Source organism: Amblyomma americanum, chromosome 4, assembly GCF_052857255.1.
Source record: "Amblyomma americanum isolate KBUSLIRL-KWMA chromosome 4, ASM5285725v1, whole genome shotgun sequence".
Lineage (NCBI taxonomy): Eukaryota > Metazoa > Arthropoda > Arachnida > Ixodida > Ixodidae > Amblyomma > Amblyomma americanum.
This window is the reverse complement of record NC_135500.1, coordinates 136017685-136027455: the sequence shown is the minus strand read 5'-3', so window position 1 is coordinate 136027455 and position 9771 is coordinate 136017685. Positions and strand designations below refer to the sequence as shown.

General features: G+C 53.0%; 49 non-coding genes across 49 annotated transcripts; all 49 read right to left on the bottom strand.

Annotated features, from left to right (window-relative positions):
• Positions 1-237: 237 nt before the first annotated feature.
• On the bottom strand, positions 238-310 carry TRNAV-CAC (transfer RNA valine (anticodon CAC)). Its single transcript has one exon. It is a non-coding gene; the product is annotated as a tRNA-Val (tRNA).
• A 101-nt stretch (positions 311-411) lies between these two features.
• Positions 412-484, bottom strand: TRNAV-CAC (transfer RNA valine (anticodon CAC)). The gene has a single exon. It is a non-coding gene; the product is annotated as a tRNA-Val (tRNA).
• Positions 485-585: 101 nt separating this feature from the next.
• TRNAA-CGC (transfer RNA alanine (anticodon CGC)) lies at positions 586-658 on the bottom strand. The gene has a single exon. It is a non-coding gene; the product is annotated as a tRNA-Ala (tRNA).
• Positions 659-759: 101 nt separating this feature from the next.
• On the bottom strand, positions 760-832 carry TRNAV-CAC (transfer RNA valine (anticodon CAC)). Its single transcript has one exon. It is a non-coding gene; the product is annotated as a tRNA-Val (tRNA).
• Positions 833-933: 101 nt separating this feature from the next.
• TRNAV-CAC (transfer RNA valine (anticodon CAC)) lies at positions 934-1006 on the bottom strand. The gene has a single exon. It is a non-coding gene; the product is annotated as a tRNA-Val (tRNA).
• Positions 1007-1107: 101 nt separating this feature from the next.
• On the bottom strand, positions 1108-1180 carry TRNAA-CGC (transfer RNA alanine (anticodon CGC)). Its single transcript has one exon. It is a non-coding gene; the product is annotated as a tRNA-Ala (tRNA).
• Positions 1181-1281: 101 nt separating this feature from the next.
• TRNAV-CAC (transfer RNA valine (anticodon CAC)) lies at positions 1282-1354 on the bottom strand. Its single transcript has one exon. It is a non-coding gene; the product is annotated as a tRNA-Val (tRNA).
• A 101-nt stretch (positions 1355-1455) lies between these two features.
• On the bottom strand, positions 1456-1528 carry TRNAV-CAC (transfer RNA valine (anticodon CAC)). The gene has a single exon. It is a non-coding gene; the product is annotated as a tRNA-Val (tRNA).
• Positions 1529-1630: 102 nt separating this feature from the next.
• Positions 1631-1703, bottom strand: TRNAV-CAC (transfer RNA valine (anticodon CAC)). The gene has a single exon. It is a non-coding gene; the product is annotated as a tRNA-Val (tRNA).
• Positions 1704-1806: 103 nt separating this feature from the next.
• On the bottom strand, positions 1807-1879 carry TRNAV-CAC (transfer RNA valine (anticodon CAC)). Its single transcript has one exon. It is a non-coding gene; the product is annotated as a tRNA-Val (tRNA).
• Positions 1880-1980: 101 nt separating this feature from the next.
• On the bottom strand, positions 1981-2053 carry TRNAV-CAC (transfer RNA valine (anticodon CAC)). Its single transcript has one exon. It is a non-coding gene; the product is annotated as a tRNA-Val (tRNA).
• Positions 2054-2156: 103 nt separating this feature from the next.
• TRNAV-CAC (transfer RNA valine (anticodon CAC)) lies at positions 2157-2229 on the bottom strand. The gene has a single exon. It is a non-coding gene; the product is annotated as a tRNA-Val (tRNA).
• A 103-nt stretch (positions 2230-2332) lies between these two features.
• TRNAV-CAC (transfer RNA valine (anticodon CAC)) lies at positions 2333-2405 on the bottom strand. The gene has a single exon. It is a non-coding gene; the product is annotated as a tRNA-Val (tRNA).
• A 101-nt stretch (positions 2406-2506) lies between these two features.
• On the bottom strand, positions 2507-2579 carry TRNAV-CAC (transfer RNA valine (anticodon CAC)). Its single transcript has one exon. It is a non-coding gene; the product is annotated as a tRNA-Val (tRNA).
• A 103-nt stretch (positions 2580-2682) lies between these two features.
• Positions 2683-2755, bottom strand: TRNAV-CAC (transfer RNA valine (anticodon CAC)). Its single transcript has one exon. It is a non-coding gene; the product is annotated as a tRNA-Val (tRNA).
• A 101-nt stretch (positions 2756-2856) lies between these two features.
• Positions 2857-2929, bottom strand: TRNAV-CAC (transfer RNA valine (anticodon CAC)). The gene has a single exon. It is a non-coding gene; the product is annotated as a tRNA-Val (tRNA).
• Positions 2930-3031: 102 nt separating this feature from the next.
• TRNAV-CAC (transfer RNA valine (anticodon CAC)) lies at positions 3032-3104 on the bottom strand. Its single transcript has one exon. It is a non-coding gene; the product is annotated as a tRNA-Val (tRNA).
• Positions 3105-3205: 101 nt separating this feature from the next.
• On the bottom strand, positions 3206-3278 carry TRNAV-CAC (transfer RNA valine (anticodon CAC)). The gene has a single exon. It is a non-coding gene; the product is annotated as a tRNA-Val (tRNA).
• Positions 3279-3381: 103 nt separating this feature from the next.
• On the bottom strand, positions 3382-3454 carry TRNAV-CAC (transfer RNA valine (anticodon CAC)). The gene has a single exon. It is a non-coding gene; the product is annotated as a tRNA-Val (tRNA).
• A 101-nt stretch (positions 3455-3555) lies between these two features.
• Positions 3556-3628, bottom strand: TRNAV-CAC (transfer RNA valine (anticodon CAC)). Its single transcript has one exon. It is a non-coding gene; the product is annotated as a tRNA-Val (tRNA).
• A 275-nt stretch (positions 3629-3903) lies between these two features.
• TRNAV-CAC (transfer RNA valine (anticodon CAC)) lies at positions 3904-3976 on the bottom strand. Its single transcript has one exon. It is a non-coding gene; the product is annotated as a tRNA-Val (tRNA).
• Positions 3977-4077: 101 nt separating this feature from the next.
• TRNAV-CAC (transfer RNA valine (anticodon CAC)) lies at positions 4078-4150 on the bottom strand. Its single transcript has one exon. It is a non-coding gene; the product is annotated as a tRNA-Val (tRNA).
• Positions 4151-4251: 101 nt separating this feature from the next.
• TRNAV-CAC (transfer RNA valine (anticodon CAC)) lies at positions 4252-4324 on the bottom strand. The gene has a single exon. It is a non-coding gene; the product is annotated as a tRNA-Val (tRNA).
• Positions 4325-4425: 101 nt separating this feature from the next.
• On the bottom strand, positions 4426-4498 carry TRNAV-CAC (transfer RNA valine (anticodon CAC)). Its single transcript has one exon. It is a non-coding gene; the product is annotated as a tRNA-Val (tRNA).
• A 101-nt stretch (positions 4499-4599) lies between these two features.
• On the bottom strand, positions 4600-4672 carry TRNAV-CAC (transfer RNA valine (anticodon CAC)). The gene has a single exon. It is a non-coding gene; the product is annotated as a tRNA-Val (tRNA).
• Positions 4673-4773: 101 nt separating this feature from the next.
• On the bottom strand, positions 4774-4846 carry TRNAV-CAC (transfer RNA valine (anticodon CAC)). Its single transcript has one exon. It is a non-coding gene; the product is annotated as a tRNA-Val (tRNA).
• A 101-nt stretch (positions 4847-4947) lies between these two features.
• TRNAV-CAC (transfer RNA valine (anticodon CAC)) lies at positions 4948-5020 on the bottom strand. Its single transcript has one exon. It is a non-coding gene; the product is annotated as a tRNA-Val (tRNA).
• Positions 5021-5121: 101 nt separating this feature from the next.
• On the bottom strand, positions 5122-5194 carry TRNAV-CAC (transfer RNA valine (anticodon CAC)). The gene has a single exon. It is a non-coding gene; the product is annotated as a tRNA-Val (tRNA).
• A 101-nt stretch (positions 5195-5295) lies between these two features.
• TRNAV-CAC (transfer RNA valine (anticodon CAC)) lies at positions 5296-5368 on the bottom strand. Its single transcript has one exon. It is a non-coding gene; the product is annotated as a tRNA-Val (tRNA).
• Positions 5369-5469: 101 nt separating this feature from the next.
• TRNAV-CAC (transfer RNA valine (anticodon CAC)) lies at positions 5470-5542 on the bottom strand. Its single transcript has one exon. It is a non-coding gene; the product is annotated as a tRNA-Val (tRNA).
• Positions 5543-5643: 101 nt separating this feature from the next.
• Positions 5644-5716, bottom strand: TRNAV-CAC (transfer RNA valine (anticodon CAC)). Its single transcript has one exon. It is a non-coding gene; the product is annotated as a tRNA-Val (tRNA).
• Positions 5717-5817: 101 nt separating this feature from the next.
• On the bottom strand, positions 5818-5890 carry TRNAV-CAC (transfer RNA valine (anticodon CAC)). The gene has a single exon. It is a non-coding gene; the product is annotated as a tRNA-Val (tRNA).
• Positions 5891-5991: 101 nt separating this feature from the next.
• On the bottom strand, positions 5992-6064 carry TRNAV-CAC (transfer RNA valine (anticodon CAC)). The gene has a single exon. It is a non-coding gene; the product is annotated as a tRNA-Val (tRNA).
• Positions 6065-6165: 101 nt separating this feature from the next.
• Positions 6166-6238, bottom strand: TRNAV-CAC (transfer RNA valine (anticodon CAC)). The gene has a single exon. It is a non-coding gene; the product is annotated as a tRNA-Val (tRNA).
• A 101-nt stretch (positions 6239-6339) lies between these two features.
• TRNAV-CAC (transfer RNA valine (anticodon CAC)) lies at positions 6340-6412 on the bottom strand. Its single transcript has one exon. It is a non-coding gene; the product is annotated as a tRNA-Val (tRNA).
• Positions 6413-6513: 101 nt separating this feature from the next.
• Positions 6514-6586, bottom strand: TRNAV-CAC (transfer RNA valine (anticodon CAC)). The gene has a single exon. It is a non-coding gene; the product is annotated as a tRNA-Val (tRNA).
• A 101-nt stretch (positions 6587-6687) lies between these two features.
• Positions 6688-6760, bottom strand: TRNAV-CAC (transfer RNA valine (anticodon CAC)). The gene has a single exon. It is a non-coding gene; the product is annotated as a tRNA-Val (tRNA).
• Positions 6761-6861: 101 nt separating this feature from the next.
• Positions 6862-6934, bottom strand: TRNAV-CAC (transfer RNA valine (anticodon CAC)). The gene has a single exon. It is a non-coding gene; the product is annotated as a tRNA-Val (tRNA).
• Positions 6935-7035: 101 nt separating this feature from the next.
• Positions 7036-7108, bottom strand: TRNAV-CAC (transfer RNA valine (anticodon CAC)). The gene has a single exon. It is a non-coding gene; the product is annotated as a tRNA-Val (tRNA).
• Positions 7109-7209: 101 nt separating this feature from the next.
• TRNAV-CAC (transfer RNA valine (anticodon CAC)) lies at positions 7210-7282 on the bottom strand. The gene has a single exon. It is a non-coding gene; the product is annotated as a tRNA-Val (tRNA).
• Positions 7283-7557: 275 nt separating this feature from the next.
• On the bottom strand, positions 7558-7630 carry TRNAV-CAC (transfer RNA valine (anticodon CAC)). Its single transcript has one exon. It is a non-coding gene; the product is annotated as a tRNA-Val (tRNA).
• Positions 7631-7905: 275 nt separating this feature from the next.
• On the bottom strand, positions 7906-7978 carry TRNAV-CAC (transfer RNA valine (anticodon CAC)). The gene has a single exon. It is a non-coding gene; the product is annotated as a tRNA-Val (tRNA).
• Positions 7979-8427: 449 nt separating this feature from the next.
• Positions 8428-8500, bottom strand: TRNAV-CAC (transfer RNA valine (anticodon CAC)). Its single transcript has one exon. It is a non-coding gene; the product is annotated as a tRNA-Val (tRNA).
• Positions 8501-8601: 101 nt separating this feature from the next.
• TRNAV-CAC (transfer RNA valine (anticodon CAC)) lies at positions 8602-8674 on the bottom strand. Its single transcript has one exon. It is a non-coding gene; the product is annotated as a tRNA-Val (tRNA).
• Positions 8675-8775: 101 nt separating this feature from the next.
• Positions 8776-8848, bottom strand: TRNAV-CAC (transfer RNA valine (anticodon CAC)). The gene has a single exon. It is a non-coding gene; the product is annotated as a tRNA-Val (tRNA).
• A 275-nt stretch (positions 8849-9123) lies between these two features.
• On the bottom strand, positions 9124-9196 carry TRNAV-CAC (transfer RNA valine (anticodon CAC)). The gene has a single exon. It is a non-coding gene; the product is annotated as a tRNA-Val (tRNA).
• A 101-nt stretch (positions 9197-9297) lies between these two features.
• TRNAV-CAC (transfer RNA valine (anticodon CAC)) lies at positions 9298-9370 on the bottom strand. The gene has a single exon. It is a non-coding gene; the product is annotated as a tRNA-Val (tRNA).
• Positions 9371-9471: 101 nt separating this feature from the next.
• On the bottom strand, positions 9472-9544 carry TRNAV-CAC (transfer RNA valine (anticodon CAC)). The gene has a single exon. It is a non-coding gene; the product is annotated as a tRNA-Val (tRNA).
• Positions 9545-9645: 101 nt separating this feature from the next.
• On the bottom strand, positions 9646-9718 carry TRNAV-CAC (transfer RNA valine (anticodon CAC)). Its single transcript has one exon. It is a non-coding gene; the product is annotated as a tRNA-Val (tRNA).
• Positions 9719-9771: the final 53 nt, after the last annotated feature.

Sequence of the window (9771 nt, the reverse complement as noted above, 5' to 3'; positions counted from 1 at the left end):
TGACCACGACTGCCCAAAATCGATGCGCAGGGAGCACATAGCTAAAAAAAAAACTAAAACGAATGTTTCCGCCCGGGGTCGCACCGGGGACCTTGCGCGTGTGAGGCGCACGTGATAACCGCTACACCACGGAAACGGGAATGAAAGCAGGGATTTCTTGCCTGTTCTAGAGGTTGTGACCGCGACTGACCAAAATTGATGCGCAGGGAGCACATAGCTAAAAAAAACTAAAACCAATGTTTCCGCCCGGGGTCCAACCGGGGACCTTGCGCGTGTGAGGCGCACGTGATAACCGCTACACCACGGAAACGGGAATGAAAGCAGGGATTTCTTGCCTGTTCTAGAGGTTGTGACCGCGACTGACCAAAATTGATGCGCAGGGAGCACATAGCTAAAAAAAACTAAAACCAATGTTTCCGCCCGGGGTCCAACCGGGGACCTTGCGCGTGTGAGGCGCACGTGATAACCGCTACACCACGGAAACGGGAATGAAAGCAGGGATTTCTTGCCTGTTCTAGAGGTTGTGACCGCGACTGACCAAAATTGATGCGCAGGGAGCACATAGCTAAAAAAAACTAAAACCAATGTTTCCGCCCGGGGTCCAACCGGGGACCTTGCGCGTGCGAGGCGCACGTGATAACCGCTACACCACGGAAACGGGAATGAAAGCAGGGATTTCTTGCCTGTTCTGGAGGTTGTGACCGCGACTGACCAAAATTGATGCGCAGGGAGCACATAGCTAAAAAAAACTAAAACCAATGTTTCCGCCCGGGGTCCAACCGGGGACCTTGCGCGTGTGAGGCGCACGTGATAACCGCTACACCACGGAAACGGGAATGAAAGCAGGGATTTCTTGCCTGTTCTGGAGGTTGTGACCGCGACTGACCAAAATTGATGCGCAGGGAGCACATAGCTAAAAAAAACTAAAACCAATGTTTCCGCCCGGGGTCCAACCGGGGACCTTGCGCGTGTGAGGCGCACGTGATAACCGCTACACCACGGAAACGGGAATGAAAGCAGGGATTTCTTGCCTGTTCTAGAGGTTGTGACCGCGACTGACCAAAATTGATGCGCAGGGAGCACATAGCTAAAAAAAACTAAAACCAATGTTTCCGCCCGGGGTCCAACCGGGGACCTTGCGCGTGCGAGGCGCACGTGATAACCGCTACACCACGGAAACGGGAATGAAAGCAGGGATTTCTTGCCTGTTCTAGAGGTTGTGACCGCGACTGACCAAAATTGATGCGCAGGGAGCACATAGCTAAAAACAACTAAAACCAATGTTTCCGCCCGGGGTCCAACCGGGGACCTTGCGCGTGTGAGGCGCACGTGATAACCGCTACACCACGGAAACGGGAATGAAAGCAGGGATTTCTTGCCTGTTCTAGAGGTTGTGACCGCGACTGACCAAAATTTATGCGCAGGGAGCACATAGCTAAAAAAAACTAAAACCAATGTTTCCGCCCGGGGTCCAACCGGGGACCTTGCGCGTGTGAGGCGCACGTGATAACCGCTACACCACGGAAACGGGAATGAAAGCGGGGAATTCTTGCCTGTTCTGGAGGTTGTGACCGCGACAGACCAAAATTGATGCGCAGGGAGCACATAGCTAAAAAAAAACTAAAACCAATGTTTCCGCCCGGGGTCCAACCGGGGACCTTGCGCGTGTGAGGCGCACGTGATAACCGCTACACCACGGAAACGGGAATGAAAGCAGGGATTTCTTGTTTGTTCTGATGGTTGAGACCACGACTGCCCAAAATCGATGCGCAGGGAGCACATAGCTAAAAAAAAAACTAAAACCAATGTTTCCGCCCGGGGTCCAACCGGGGACCTTGCGCGTGTGAGGCGCACGTGATAACCGCTACACCACGGAAACGGGAATGAAAGCAGGGATTTCTTGCCTGTTCTAGAGGTTGTGACCGCGACTGACCAAAATTGATGCGCAGGGAGCACATAGCTAAAAACAACTAAAACCAATGTTTCCGCCCGGGGTCCAACCGGGGACCTTGCGCGTGTGAGGCGCACGTGATAACCGCTACACCACGGAAACGGGAATGAAAGCAGGGATTTCTTGTTTGTTCTGATGGTTGAGACCACGACTGCCCAAAATCGATGCGCAGGGAGCACATAGCTAAAAAAAAAACTAAAACGAATGTTTCCGCCCGGGGTCCAACCGGGGACCTTGCGCGTGTGAGGCGCACGTGATAACCGCTACACCACGGAAACGGGAATGAAAGCAGGGATTTCTTGTTTGTTCTGATGGTTGAGACCACGACTGCCCAAAATCGATGCGCAGGGAGCACATAGCTAAAAAAAAAACTAAAACCAATGTTTCCGCCCGGGGTCCAACCGGGGACCTTGCGCGTGTGAGGCGCACGTGATAACCGCTACACCACGGAAACGGGAATGAAAGCAGGGATTTCTTGCCTGTTCTAGAGGTTGTGACCGCGACTGACCAAAATTGATGCGCAGGGAGCACATAGCTAAAAACCACTAAAACCAATGTTTCCGCCCGGGGTCCAACCGGGGACCTTGCGCGTGTGAGGCGCACGTGATAACCGCTACACCACGGAAACGGGAATGAAAGCAGGGATTTCTTGTTTGTTCTGATGGTTGAGACCACGACTGCCCAAAATCGATGCGCAGGGAGCACATAGCTAAAAAAAAAACTAAAACCAATGTTTCCGCCCGGGGTCCAACCGGGGACCTTGCGCGTGTGAGGCGCACGTGATAACCGCTACACCACGGAAACGGGAATGAAAGCAGGGATTTCTTGCCTGTTCTAGAGGTTGTGACCGCGACTGACCAAAATTGATGCGCAGGGAGCACATAGCTAAAAACAACTAAAACCAATGTTTCCGCCCGGGGTCCAACCGGGGACCTTGCGCGTGTGAGGCGCACGTGATAACCGCTACACCACGGAAACGGGAATGAAAGCAGGGATTTCTTGTTTGTTCTGATGGTTGAGACCACGACTGCCCAAAATCGATGCGCAGGGAGCACATAGCTAAAAAAAAACTAAAACGAATGTTTCCGCCCGGGGTCCAACCGGGGACCTTGCGCGTGTGAGGCGCACGTGATAACCGCTACACCACGGAAACGGGAATGAAAGCAGGGATTTCTTGCCTGTTCTAGAGGTTGTGACCGCGACTGACCAAAATTGATGCGCAGGGAGCACATAGCTAAAAACAACTAAAACCAATGTTTCCGCCCGGGGTCCAACCGGGGACCTTGCGCGTGTGAGGCGCACGTGATAACCGCTACACCACGGAAACGGGAATGAAAGCAGGGATTTCTTGTTTGTTCTGATGGTTGAGACCACGACTGCCCAAAATCGATGCGCAGGGAGCACATAGCTAAAAAAAAAACTAAAACGAATGTTTCCGCCCGGGGTCCAACCGGGGACCTTGCGCGTGTGAGGCGCACGTGATAACCGCTACACCACGGAAACGGGAATGAAAGCGGGGAATTCTTGCCTGTTCTGGAGGTTGTGACCGCGACTGACCAAAATTGATGCGCAGGGAGCACATAGCTAATAAAAATTAAAACCAATGTTTCCGCCCGGGGTCGAACCGGGGACCTTGCGCGTGTGAGGCGCACGTGATAACCGCTACACCACGGAAACGGGAATGAAAGCAGGGATTTCTTGCCTGTTCTAGAGGTTGTGACCGCGACTGACCAAAATTGATGCGCAGGGAGCACATAGCTAAAAACAACTAAAACCAATGTTTCCGCCCGGGGTCCAACCGGGGACCTTGCGCGTGTGAGGCGCAGGTGATAACCGCTACACCACGGAAACGGGAATGAAAGCGGGGAATTCTTGCCTGTTCTGGAGGTTGTGACCGCGACTGCCCAAAATCGATGCGCAGGGAGCACATAGCTAATAAAAATTAAAACCAATGTTTCCGCCCGGGGTCGAACCGGGGACCTTGCGCGTGTGAGGCGCACGTGATAACCGCTACACCACGGAAACGGGAATGAAAGCGGGGATTTCTTGCCTGTTCTGGAGGTTGTGACCGCGACTGACCAAAATTGATGCGCAGGGAGCACATAGCTAAAAACAACTAAAACCAATGTTTCCGCCCGGGGTCCAACCGGGGACCTTGCGCGTGTGAGGCGCACGTGATAACCGCTACACCACGGAAACGGGAATGAAAGCAGGGATTTCTTGCCTGTTCTAGAGGTTGTGACCGCGACTGACCAAAATTGATGCGCAGGGAGCACATAGCTAAAAACAACTAAAACCAATGTTTCCGCCCGGGGTCCAACCGGGGACCTTGCGCGTGTGAGGCGCACGTGATAACCGCTACACCACGGAAACGGAAATGAAAGCAGGGATTTCTTGCCTGTTCTAGAGGTTGTGACCGCGACTGCCCAAAATCGATGCGCAGGGAGCACATAGCTAATAAAAATTAAAACCAATGTTTCAGCCCGGGGTCGAACCGGGGACCTTGCGCGTGTGAGGCGCACGTGATAACCGCTACACCACGGAAACGGAAATGAAAGCAGGGATTTCTTGCCTGTTCTAGAGGTTGTGACCGCGACTGCCCAAAATCGATGCGCAGGGAGCACATAGCTAATAAAAATTAAAACCAATGTTTCCGCCCGGGGTCGAACCGGGGACCTTGCGCGTGTGAGGCGCACGTGATAACCGCTACACCACGGAAACGGAAATGAAAGCAGGGATTTCTTGCCTGTTCTAGAGGTTGTGACCGCGACTGCCCAAAATCGATGCGCAGGGAGCACATAGCTAATAAAAATTAAAACCAATGTTTCCGCCCGGGGTCGAACCGGGGACCTTGCGCGTGTGAGGCGCACGTGATAACCGCTACACCACGGAAACGGGAATGAAAGCGGGGATTTCTTGCCTGTTCTGGAGGTTGTGACCGCGACTGCCCAAAATCGATGCGCAGGGAGCACATAGCTAATAAAAATTAAAACCAATGTTTCCGCCCGGGGTCGAACCGGGGACCTTGCGCGTGTGAGGCGCACGTGATAACCGCTACACCACGGAAACGGAAATGAAAGCAGGGATTTCTTGCCTGTTCTAGAGGTTGTGACCGCGACTGCCCAAAATCGATGCGCAGGGAGCACATAGCTAATAAAAATTAAAACCAATGTTTCCGCCCGGGGTCGAACCGGGGACCTTGCGCGTGTGAGGCGCACGTGATAACCGCTACACCACGGAAACGGGAATGAAAGCGGGGATTTCTTGCCTGTTCTGGAGGTTGTGATCGCGACTGCCCAAAATCGATGCGCAGGGAGCACATAGCTAATAAAAATTAAAACCAATGTTTCCGCCCGGGGTCGAACCGGGGACCTTGCGCGTGTGAGGCGCACGTGATAACCGCTACACCACGGAAACGGAAATGAAAGCAGGGATTTCTTGCCTGTTCTAGAGGTTGTGACCGCGACTGCCCAAAATCGATGCGCAGGGAGCACATAGCTAATAAAAATTAAAACCAATGTTTCCGCCCGGGGTCGAACCGGGGACCTTGCGCGTGTGAGGCGCACGTGATAACCGCTACACCACGGAAACGGGAATGAAAGCGGGGATTTCTTGCCTGTTCTGGAGGTTGTGACCGCGACTGCCCAAAATCGATGCGCAGGGAGCACATAGCTAATAAAAATTAAAACCAATGTTTCCGCCCGGGGTCGAACCGGGGACCTTGCGCGTGTGAGGCGCACGTGATAACCGCTACACCACGGAAACGGAAATGAAAGCAGGGATTTCTTGCCTGTTCTAGAGGTTGTGACCGCGACTGCCCAAAATCGATGCGCAGGGAGCACATAGCTAATAAAAATTAAAACCAATGTTTCCGCCCGGGGTCGAACCGGGGACCTTGCGCGTGTGAGGCGCACGTGATAACCGCTACACCACGGAAACGGGAATGAAAGCGGGGATTTCTTGCCTGTTCTGGAGGTTGTGACCGCGACTGCCCAAAATCGATGCGCAGGGAGCACATAGCTAATAAAAATTAAAACCAATGTTTCCGCCCGGGGTCGAACCGGGGACCTTGCGCGTGTGAGGCGCACGTGATAACCGCTACACCACGGAAACGGAAATGAAAGCAGGGATTTCTTGCCTGTTCTAGAGGTTGTGACCGCGACTGCCCAAAATCGATGCGCAGGGAGCACATAGCTAATAAAAATTAAAACCAATGTTTCAGCCCGGGGTCGAACCGGGGACCTTGCGCGTGTGAGGCGCACGTGATAACCGCTACACCACGGAAACGGAAATGAAAGCAGGGATTTCTTGCCTGTTCTAGAGGTTGTGACCGCGACTGCCCAAAATCGATGCGCAGGGAGCACATAGCTAATAAAAATTAAAACCAATGTTTCCGCCCGGGGTCGAACCGGGGACCTTGCGCGTGTGAGGCGCACGTGATAACCGCTACACCACGGAAACGGAAATGAAAGCAGGGATTTCTTGCCTGTTCTAGAGGTTGTGACCGCGACTGCCCAAAATCGATGCGCAGGGAGCACATAGCTAATAAAAATTAAAACCAATGTTTCCGCCCGGGGTCGAACCGGGGACCTTGCGCGTGTGAGGCGCACGTGATAACCGCTACACCACGGAAACGGAAATGAAAGCAGGGATTTCTTGCCTGTTCTAGAGGTTGTGACCGCGACTGCCCAAAATCGATGCGCAGGGAGCACATAGCTAATAAAAATTAAAACCAATGTTTCCGCCCGGGGTCGAACCGGGGACCTTGCGCGTGTGAGGCGCACGTGATAACCGCTACACCACGGAAACGGAAATGAAAGCAGGGATTTCTTGCCTGTTCTAGAGGTTGTGACCGCGACTGCCCAAAATCGATGCGCAGGGAGCACATAGCTAATAAAAATTAAAACCAATGTTTCCGCCCGGGGTCGAACCGGGGACCTTGCGCGTGTGAGGCGCACGTGATAACCGCTACACCACGGAAACGGAAATGAAAGCAGGGATTTCTTGCCTGTTCTAGAGGTTGTGACCGCGACTGCCCAAAATCGATGCGCAGGGAGCACATAGCTAATAAAAATTAAAACCAATGTTTCCGCCCGGGGTCGAACCGGGGACCTTGCGCGTGTGAGGCGCACGTGATAACCGCTACACCACGGAAACGGAAATGAAAGCCGGGATTTCTTGCCTGTTCTAGAGGTTGTGACCGCGACTGCCCAAAATCGATGCGCAGGGAGCACATAGCTAATAAAAATTAAAACCAATGTTTCAGCCCGGGGTCGAACCGGGGACCTTGCGCGTGTGAGGCGCACGTGATAACCGCTACACCACGGAAACGGAAATGAAAGCAGGGATTTCTTGCCTGTTCTAGAGGTTGTGACCGCGACTGCCCAAAATCGATGCGCAGGGAGCACATAGCTAATAAAAATTAAAACCAATGTTTCCGCCCGGGGTCGAACCGGGGACCTTGCGCGTGTGAGGCGCTCGTGATAACCGCTACACCACGGAAACGGAAATGAAAGCAGGGATTTCTTGCCTGTTCTAGAGGTTGTGACCGCGACTGCCCAAAATCGATGCGCAGGGAGCACATAGCTAATAAAAATTAAAACCAATGTTTCCGCCCGGGGTCCAACCGGGGACCTTGCGCGTGTGAGGCGCACGTGATAACCGCTACACCACGGAAACGGAAATGAAAGCAGGGATTTCTTGCCTGTTCTAGAGGTTGTGACCGCGACTGCCCAAAATCGATGCGCAGGGAGCACATAGCTAATAAAAATTAAAACCAATGTTTCCGCCCGGGGTCGAACCGGGGACCTTGCGCGTGTGAGGCGCTCGTGATAACCGCTACACCACGGAAACGGAAATGAAAGCAGGGATTTCTTGCCTGTTCTAGAGGTTGTGACCGCGACTGCCCAAAATCGATGCGCAGGGAGCACATAGCTAATAAAAATTAAAACCAATGTTTCCGCCCGGGATCGAACCGGGGACCTTGCGCGTGTGAGGCGCTCGTGATAACCGCTACACCACGGAAACGGAAATGAAAGCAGGGATTTCTTGCCTGTTCTAGAGGTTGTGACCGCGACTGCCCAAAATCGATGCGCAGGGAGCACATAGCTAATAAAAATTAAAACCAATGTTTCCGCCCGGGGTCCAACCGGGGACCTTGCGCGTGTGAGGCGCTCGTGATAACCGCTACACCACGGAAACGGAAATGAAAGCAGGGATTTCTTGCCTGTTCTAGAGGTTGTGACCGCGACTGCCCAAAATCGATGCGCAGGGAGCACATAGCTAATAAAAATTAAAACCAATGTTTCCACCCGGGATCGAACCGGGGACCTTGCGCGTGTGAGGCGCTCGTGATAACCGCTACACCACGGAAACGGAAATGAAAGCAGGGATTTCTTGCCTGTTCTAGAGGTTGTGACCGCGACTGCCCAAAATCGATGCGCAGGGAGCACATAGCTAATAAAAATTAAAACCAATGTTTCCGCCCGGGGTCCAACCGGGGACCTTGCGCGTGTGAGGCGCACGTGATAACCGCTACACCACGGAAACGGAAATGAAAGCAGGGATTTCTTGCCTGTTCTAGAGGTTGTGACCGCGACTGCCCAAAATCGATGCGCAGGGAGCACATAGCTAATAAAAATTAAAACCAATGTTTCCGCCCGGGGTCCAACCGGGGACCTTGCGCGTGTGAGGCGCACGTGATAACCGCTACACCACGGAAACGGAAATGAAAGCAGGGATTTCTTGCCTGTTCTAGGGGTTGTGACCGCGACTGCCCAAAATCGATGCGCAGGGAGCACATAGCTAAAAAAAACTAAAACCAATGTTTCCGCCCGGGATCGAACCGGGGACCTTGCGCGTGTGAGGCGCTCGTGATAACCGCTACACCACGGAAACGGAAATGAAAGCAGGGATTTCTTGCCTGTTCTAGGGGTTGTGACCGCGACTGCCCAAAATCGATGCGCAGGGAGCACATAGCTAATAAAAATTAAAACCAATGTTTCCACCCGGGATCGAACCGGGGACCTTGCGCGTGTGAGGCGCTCGTGATAACCGCTACACCACGGAAACGGAAATGAAAGCAGGGATTTCTTGCCTGTTCTAGAGGTTGTGACCGCGACTGCCCAAAATCGATGCGCAGGGAGCACATAGCTAATAAAAATTAAAACCAATGTTTCCGCCCGGGATCGAACCGGGGACCTTGCGCGTGTGAGGCGCTCGTGATAACCGCTACACCACGGAAACGGAAATGAAAGCAGGGATTTCTTGCCTGTTCTAGGGGTTGTGACCGCGACTGCCCAAAATCGATGCGCAGGGAGCACATAGCTAATAAAAATTAAAACCAATGTTTCCGCCCGGGGTCGAACCGGGGACCTTGCGCGTGTGAGGCGCACGTGATAACCGCTACACCACGGAAACGGGAATGAAAGCAGGGATTTCTTGTTTGTTCTGATGGTTGTGACCGCGACTGCCCAAAATCGATGCGCAGGGAGCACATAGCTAATAAAAATTAAAACCAATGTTTCCGCCCGGGGTCGAACCGGGGACCTTGCGCGTGTGAGGCGCACGTGATAACCGCTACACCACGGAAAAGGGAATGAAAGCAGGGATTTCTTGTTTGTTCTGATGGTTGTGACCGCGACTGCCCAAAATCGATGCGCAGGGAGCACATAGCTAATAAAAATCAAAACAAATGTTTCCGCCCGGGGTCGAACCGGGGACCTTGCGCGTGTGAGGCGCACGTGATAACCGCTACACCACGGAAAAGGGAATGAAAGCAGGGATTTCTTGTTTGTTCTGATGGTTGTGACCGCGACTGC